Below are 9,179 nucleotides of genomic sequence, written 5' to 3'. Positions count from 1 at the left end.
TTATCTGATACTGTCCCCAAAAATCGACCACAGAACTTCTCTGTAACCTCTTAAATACGGCTTAGTTTTTAAGAATATTTCTTCCCTGGCTGGTTTGGCTCTGCCGTAGAGCCTCAGCCCGAAGACCAATGAGCTGCTTGTTGGATTCTTGTCAAGGGCAGGTACCTTCGTTGCAGTTAGTCCCAACCCCTGGGGTCGTCCAGGAGGCAACCAGAGGATGTGTGCCTCTCCCGTGGATTTTTCTCTGTCTCTCCCTCTCTCTCTTCCTCCCAATCTATCTGAAGATAAATAGAAAAATATCCTCAGGTGAGAAAAAAAAAAAATATATATATATATAATATATATATACATATACATGAGGACATATATGTGTGGATATAGATATAGATATAGATATAGATATAGATATAGATATAGATATAGATATAGATATAGATATAGATATAGATATTTCCCATCAACTCTTTAAGGAAATGATCTCCAAGATCTCAGTGTTCTGGGCTTCTAAATGTTTGCTCCAACATGTGGTGAAATAATCTAGATGAGTGTATGATTTCTGGGATATTCTTTCATTATTCCACCCCATGACACAATATAGAAAATTATTATAACATCCTCCTTAAAAGAAGAGCCAGCTAATTTTCAACAGTAGTTATACCTTCATTTTCTCTACCTAGTACTTGTAATGTTATTTTTACTTTAATTAAGTTTACTTCCCTTTTTCACTTATGCAAATATCTTCTCTATAATTACTAAAAACCAGGTTTTATTTTAGTTTCCACCACACCTCTGCTTTCATTTGAATAGAATGGCTTTTCTTCTTATAACTCTTATTAAATCTAAACTTATTCATTATATGTAGATGCAAGCATCCCATTGCCTCATTATGTCTTTAGTAGTAATGCCAAAGGATTTAAATATTGAAATACATATTACTATATTTTATAACATTTATTTTTATATGTCAGGCTTTGTATTGATTTTTTCATATCTGTGTAAGTAGATTATATTATCCATGAATTTCTGGACACCAAAGAAAATACAAAATACCTGAGCTTTGGCCGGTTTGGCTCAGTGGTTAGAGCATCGGCCCATGAACCAGAGAGTCCCGGGTTCAATTCCCGCTAAGGGCGCATACCTCAGTTGCAGTTTGTCCCCAGCCCCAGTTGGGATCGTGCGGGTGGCAACCAGTCGATGTGTCTCTCTCTCACGTGGATGTTTCTCTCTCTCTCTTCCTTCCTTTCTCCCTCCTGCTCTATCTGAAAATAAAAATGCAAAAGTGCCCTCGGGTGAGGATAAAAAATAAGTAAAATATCTGGAAGGCCTTGAATTAATTTGTACTTGAAACATGTTGGGAACATCTTTATTAGAAATGATGCCAACATAGTAACTCCAATCTCTTATTATTTCTTCTTACTCTCTTTTTTTAACCTTAGAAAGATATATATTTTTTTAATCTTCACCCGAGGACATTTTTTTATTCAGATAGAGTAGGAGGGAGAGAGAGAGAGAGAGAGAGAGAGAGAGAGAGAGAGAGAGAGAAATATAGACGTGAAAGAGACACATCAAGTGGTTGCCACCCGCATGACCCAACCAGGGCCGGGGATAAACGTGCCCTTAGTGGGAACCAAAACTGGGTCTCTCTGGACAGCAGGCCGATGCTCCAACAGCTGAGCCAAATCGGCCAGGGCTTAACCTTAGAAAGATATTTTAGAAGACAATGTCTCTTTGCTCTGGCTGGGTGGCTCAGTTGGTTGAAGTGTTGTCCCATGCACCAAAAGGTTGTGTGTTCGGTTCTCAATCAGGGCATACACCTAGGTTGCAGATTCAATCCCCGGTTGGGGCAGGTACAGGAGGCAACCAATCATTATTTCTCTTTCTTTCTGTCAAAATATATATATATATATATATATATATATATATATATATATATATCCTTGTGTGAGGATTTAAAATAAACTAATCTGATTAAAACATGGGCAAAGGACCTGAACTTCTCCAAATAGCACATACAGGTAGCTAATAGACATGAAAATGTTCTCAATGTCACTAATCATCAGAGAAATGCAAATGAAAGCCACAATGAGATATCACCTCACACCTGTCAGAAAGGCTGTCATCAATAAATCAACAAACAAGTATTGTCAAGGATGTGGAGAAAAGGGCACCTTCGTGCACTGTTAGTGGGAATACAGACTGGTACAACCACTTGGAAAGCAGTATGGAGTTACCTCAAAAAATTAAAAATGGAATTGCCTTATGACCCTGCAATTCCACTTTTCGAAATATATCTGAAGAAACCCAAAACACTAATCCAAAAGAATATATACACCCCTATGTTCATTGCAGTGTTGTTTACTGTAGCCAAGATTTGGAAGCAACCTAAGTGCCCATCAGTAGATGAGCAGATTTTTTAAAAAGCTGCAATACATTTACACAATGGAATACTACTTGGCCATAAAAAAGAAGGAAATCTACCCTGGCCGGTTTGGCTCAGCGGTTAGGGCGTCCGCCTGCCGCCCGGAGAGAACCGGGTTCGGTTCCCGCTAAGGGCATGTACCTCGGTTGCAGTTTGTCCCCGGCCCTGGTTGGTCGTGTGGGTGGCAGCCACTCGATGTGTCCCTTTCACATCGATGTTTCCCTCTCTCTCTCTTCCTCTCTCTCCCTCCCACTCTATCTGTACAAAAAAATGGAAAAATGTCCTCGGGTGAGGATAAAAAAATAATAAAATAAAAAAAAAAGAAGGAAATCTTACCTTTTGTGACAGCATGGATGAACCTGGAGAGTATTGTGCTAAGTGAAATAAGCCAGTAAGAGAAAGACAAGTACCATATGATTTCATTTATAAGTGGAATCTAAGAAGAAAATAAGCTAACAAAACAGAAACAGACTCATAGATACAGAGAACAGACTGACAGTTGTTAGAGGGGAGTGGGTTTGGGGGGGTGCTCGGTGAAAAAGGTGAAGAGATTAAGGGAAAAAAAACCTCATGGACAGGGACAACAGTATGGGGATTACCAGCAGGAAAGGGGATGTGGGGGAGGTAAAAGAGGGTACAGGGGGGATGCATGGTGATGGAAGGAGACTTGACCTTGGGTGATGATGTATTATAAAATTGTACACCTGAAACCTATATCATTCTATTAACCAATGCCACCCCAATAAACTCAATACAACTTTTTTTAAAGAAAATAAAATAAATGGTGGTGGCAGGGTGTAAACTGTATCTTATCTGCATTGCTTGCTGCTTGAGACAATTCCTGGTGCCAAGTAGCCTGTTTCAAGGCAGAACTTGTTATTTGAAGCTGTGTCTGTGGTTTATGTATTCATGACAGTCAGATCATCAGACATCATTCTTGAGAAATGAAACTTTATCATTATAGTTGGCATCCACAGATGTATCTTTATCTTTTGCTTCTTAGATGTACTGGATTTTTAGTCTCTGGCAGACAATGCCCCTGGCATCACAAAATCTCCTCATCCATGTTTCCTCTGTAATAACTGACTTAAATATGACATTTTTGTTACCATATGTAATGAAACTGCAATATTTACCTTGTTAGGAAGGTTTCCCCCCTAAACTAGCTGCTCACATGTCTTCTGTATCCCAACTGTAGAACCTATCAATTTCTATATCCTTTTAATACACAAAACATAAAATTTCGTCATCTTGCTGACCTCTTATTAGCAAGTTGATAAACTTTGGCAATTACTAAAGATCAATTTGTCTAGGAATTTTTATTTATTTATTTATTTATTTATTTTTTTTAATCCTCACCAGAGGATATTTTTCCATTTTTTATTCAGATAGAGCGGGAAGGAGAGAGAGGAAGAGAGAGAAACATCGATGTGAAAGGGACACATCGAGTGGCCATCGCCCACACGTCCCAACCAGGGCCGGGGACAAACTGCAGCCAAGGTACATGCCCTTAGCGGGAACCGAACCCGGGTCTCTGTGGACCGCAGGCTGACACTCTAACCGCTGAGCCAAACTGGCCAGGGCTAGGAATTTTTATTTTTAACACTAGACAAATGAGGTCTCTCACATTTCCATTGTGTATGGATAAAGAAACTCAAACAGCCTGGCTGGTGTAGCTCAGTGATTGAGCATCAACCCATGCACCAAGAGGTCGCCAGTTCCATTCCTGGTCAGGGCACATGCCCAGGTTGTAGGCCAACTCCCCAGTGGGGGGCATGCAGGAGGCTATCAATCGATGTTCTCTCTCATAGATGTTTCTAGCTCTCTCTCCCTCTCCCTTCCTCTCTCTCAAAAATCAATAAAGAAAAAAAAATTTTTTTTAAAACAGGCAGACAACTTTTAATCTCTAAACCAGGCAGTTGTATTTATCAGGAAGCTTCTCACACCCCATGTAAAAATTGGATCACAGCCTCCTAGACCTTATTTTTGGCAAACAAATGGCCTAGAGTGACCCCAAAGAAAATCCAGTCTACTGATCACATCCTTTTTCCAGAAAACTGGCCCTTCCCAGAAGTCCACATCTCTGAAATCCAGCTCCTTAACCAGCAGAGGGCAGGGCAGGCCAGCCACACAAAAAAAGCTGCCATGATAAACCCAGGCTCCAGGTGTCCAACTGGATAGTAAGAAGAGGTGGAAGGGAGGGAGATTAAGAATGCAACCTGGCCGGTTTGACTTGGCGGTAGAGCATCGGCCCCCAGACCAGTGAGTCCAGGGTTTGATTCCAGCCAAGGGCACGTGCCTGGATTGTGTTGTTCTGACAACCCTGGTCAGGGTCCTGCTGGGGTCCTGCGGGAGGCAACCAGTCAATGTGTCCCTCTCACATTGATAGTTCTCTCTCTATACATGAAGATAAACGAAAAAATGTCCTCGGGTGAGGATTAAAAAAAACAAGAACCCAACCAAACACACCATGGGAGAGAGAGCAGCAACACTGAGTGCTTAAAAGCACAAATTTTCTGGGTTGGAATCCCAGCTTTATCACTTATCACTTACATATAAGACACTTAGAGCAGTGCCTGGCATATAGTAAGTTCTGAATAAGAGTTTGTTATTGTTATTGTCATTATTATTATATATTAGGAAGTAAAAGTACTCTTATTCATGTTTCATAACACAATAAGAAAATTAATACTGAAAGTCAAAATAAAGTCTGTTTTGAAGGGAGGGACTCCTCTCCTCTTTGGTGCCATGCCGCTCTCACACGTGGGTTGGTACTCTGCTCATGTGCAACCAGATGGTGTATAACTGACCAGTTATACATTTTCACTTTGTCTTGACCCTGGAATCCTTGTCCAATGCAGCCTCCATGATGTAAAGCCACAGGAGGTGTGTGGCCAGCACCTCCTTTACTTACACAGAAGGGTTCTTCCCACAAGCCAGAGCTCAAATGGGAGGCCAGGTTGGGAAGCCCAGTTCCCCACACCATGATTTGTTAGCATTGTGGTTTCCAGAGGTTTCCCTTATCACATCTTTGATCTCGAATCTGAGCAAAGAGCATCCACAGGACAAAGCCAGGATGATGTAATCCCCCCCCCCCCCCCCCCGCTTTTCTTAACTAGCATCTCTGGTCTCCTTTCCCAAGACTACTTTCCTTCAACCTCCAGAAACTATAAGGCATAGAATAAGGACTAAACTTACACACCTGGAATGCTTGGCCTTTCTTATTTATTTATTTTTATCCTCACCTGAGGACATTTTTCCATTTTTGCTCAGACAGAGTGGGAGGGAGAGAGAGGAAGAGAGAGAGAGAGAGAAACATCGACGTGAACGGGACACATCGAGTGGCTGCCTCCCACACAACCCCAAACGGGGCCGGGGACAAACTGCAACTGAGGTACATGTCCTTAGCGGGAACTGAACCCGGGTCTCTCTGGACCGCAGGCCGATGCTCTAACCACGGAGCCAAACCGGCCAGGGTGGCCTTTCTTTTTCTACATCAAGAGGAAGATTCCAGCTTCATTCTGCCTATTATATCTACTCATAGAGCAGACTGGGATTCCACGTCCTCCAGTTGCAACGGATACCATTTGGAATGTCTGGCCAATTCACAATTCCCCTTTCTCCCTGTGGTGTTCCAGCTGTCCTCAGAGGTGGGCCTGCTACTGCCACATTTTACCGGGTACTTCTCTTCCTACCATATCTAAGAATTGAGAAAAATATTCTAGTTCTAACTGGCTTGATATGCTGAGGAGTTGTGGGTGGTCACGTTCTCTTGCATGACTGAGGAGCAAAGAAAGTCAGGCTACAGAGGAAAGAATAAAACCAGCTGCATAGAGAAAAAGAGAGATAAGGGCAACCAAGAGAGCTATCTGTATTTCTAATGGCTTTTTTTCCTCACAGAAACTCTATGTAGTAGGGACTATTAACACCCCATTTTACAGATGAGGAAACTGAGGCACAGAATAACAACATTGTTCAGGTGGTATCACAAGCTCCTGGATCTTGCTGTTCTTAAAAACTTTGGTCATCCTAGTTGTGTGAGTTGGTCAAGGATCCCTATTTGTAAGCTGGTTTGGGTCGGGATCCTGTCGCTTTTGAGTACTGACAAAAGAGAACTGAGATAGATTCTTCTAGATGGATCTAGCCTGGGATGTGTGGAAGGACACCTAGATACAGAAAAAGGAGATAAGAATGGGTGTAGTTGCAGACAACTCTGAAGGTGAGAGGGGGCCAGGAAATGGAGGAAGTTCACACCCATTTATCTAGGAAGGGCAATCTGTGAGGTGGTAGGAGGCAAGGTCTTTGTGTTGAGATCAAACAAAGCACTTGGGGCTGGGTAAAGGGTGTGGCTGGAAAAAAAATAGCTATAAATAGGAGAGGAAGGCAATTTATATCAAGTAGAGGAATCCCCAGTTGTGGTTACAGAAGATAAGTTTTAGGTAGACTCAATCATATACCTGACTGTATATGATTTTGCTCCAGCAAAGCTCTACTACACTGTTGGGCATTAGCTGGGTGGGCTAAAATATACAATAAATCTGCTAGAAGGTTAAGACATTGAGGGTGTTGAGGAGAGAGCTATTAAACTGATGTACCTGGAGGTTGAGGCTGAAGGGAATGGGGAGCTATGAAAGGCTGGTGGCACCAGGGAGGTGGAAGACAAGTGTGGTGAGGGTCAGAATGTAACAGAATAGAGAGAGAGGAGGACATGTCAGAGTCTTCAGGATTTTGGATGTCAGAGACATTGAATTTTGAGACTTCTCTTACTGATGACAAGATTCAGGACATCACCACGAGAGAGAGTGGCTAAAGTACAGAGAAGTAGAGATGTTGGAGTAGAAATCATGGGATTTGAGGACTAAATACATATAAACATACAGGTTTAGAAACAAATGCAAACATATAGCAGACACACTCAGACAAGGATACAGACATACATGCAGATATGTACAGGCACACAGCATAGACAGACCTACAACTAATTCACAGACATAGGACACAATACAGACCCTCTCATTTCTCCCTCCCAAGTACACACACAGGGGCATGGTGACACGTACATACACAGATATGAAAAACATAGAGAAACATATAATCATGTGACAGAAATGGAAACTTAGACACACACACATCTTGTGACTTGAGCGAGTAGGTTTTTCCCCTGGGTATTGTTTTTCTGGTTAATTCTGGCCACTGGGGTGCCCATGTGGCACATAACAGTTCTTAGGAAAAAAGACAGAAACCTGAAGCCTCTCCCAAGTTAGAAACAAAGACCCTGGCACAGCCCAACCCTGGCTCACCAGTCCGGGATGTCTGCCTTTGTCTCCCTGGAATTGGAGTTCTAGCTCAAGTGCTGCCCCAAGGGCTCCTAGCCAAGGGAAACAGAGCCTCCCCAGGCACAGGGTAGCCCTGGGACAGCTGCCCCAAGCTGGGCAGATAAATTCTGACACCCAGAGCCCCCACCTTCCTCAAATTAAGCATTTCTTTCCCAGGCAGACCAGCCTTAGCCCACACAGTGTTCTGCTGAGAGGGGTGAGCAGGGTGAGGCTGGAGAGACAGGTAAAAATGAAGGCTTCAGCCAGAGAAAGTCGGGAGCCAAGAGGTTTACTAAATGGGAAAATGACACATTTAAATTTGTACTTTACAGCTCCTAACACCTAAAATAGTGCCTGGCACATAAGAAATATGAATGGCTTTCATGGCTTCCTACAGAAGGGGCTGGAAACTGGTGACCCTAGGCACGAACCCGTCAGGAGCATCATATCAGGTGAAAGTGGATGGGGCTTAGTCTGGGGCCAAGGATGATGCGGGAGTGAGTAGAGGAAGAAATAGAAGTGACTATGGATGTGACAAGAAAGGCTGGACCTCATGAGTGGCAGGGCTCGTGGGCTTTGACTAATTCAGGCTAATTAAAGCACCACTGTGAGGCAGACATAGAAATCCAACTTGTTAATTTACCTGTCATATGTGTATAAAATATACCTGTCACGAGGATGGCAAATATATACATGATCATAGGCATTCCCATCAACATACAAACATGCTCTCACATCTTTCACCCTTAAAGTTCTTCATTGGCCCACATCATTCCTCCTTATCTCTAACCTCATTTCTCTGCTTTCTTTCATAGCCAAATTTCTAGAAAGAGTTGCCTCTCAAAAACTATTTCTACTCCCTCAGCCCTTTCACTCCTGATCTATTCTAACCTGACTTTCAGCTCCACCGTCACCACTATCTAATGCCTAGAGAAAGTTGACTTTAAGGCAAAAAGCTGTAAGCCTAGAATACATAATAATTCTAAATTTTTAAACCTCTAATACCGTAGCCTCAAAACATGAAAGGTAAGAATCAATAGAACTACAAGAATAACCAGAAGAATATACAACCATAGTGAAAGATTTTTAATGAGGAAAGGGTATAAAAGACTTGATTTAAAAAGTCATTAAGGTCCAGCCAGTGTGGCTCAGTAGTTGAGCATGGATCCGTGCACCAAGAGGTTGCCGGGTCGATTCCCGGTCAGGGCACATGCCCAGGTTGTGGGCTCAGTCCCCAGTGAGGGGCATGCAGAAGGCGGCCAATTGATGTTCTCTCTCATGGGTGTTTCTCTTTTTCTCTCCCTCTCCCTTCCTCTCTCTCTCTAAAATCAATAAAGAAAAAATAAAAAATAAGTCATTAAGGTGATTTCCGGTCAAACACAGTACTCGCCTCCTCCCACAACCACATCAAAATTACAACTAAACTACAGAACAACTATCATTCA

The sequence above is a fragment of the Molossus molossus genome, unplaced genomic scaffold (assembly GCF_014108415.1).
Source record: "Molossus molossus isolate mMolMol1 unplaced genomic scaffold, mMolMol1.p scaffold_m16_p_14, whole genome shotgun sequence".
In the NCBI taxonomy this organism is placed as follows: Eukaryota; Metazoa; Chordata; class Mammalia; order Chiroptera; family Molossidae; genus Molossus; species Molossus molossus.
This window is presented reverse-complemented; position numbering follows the sequence as displayed.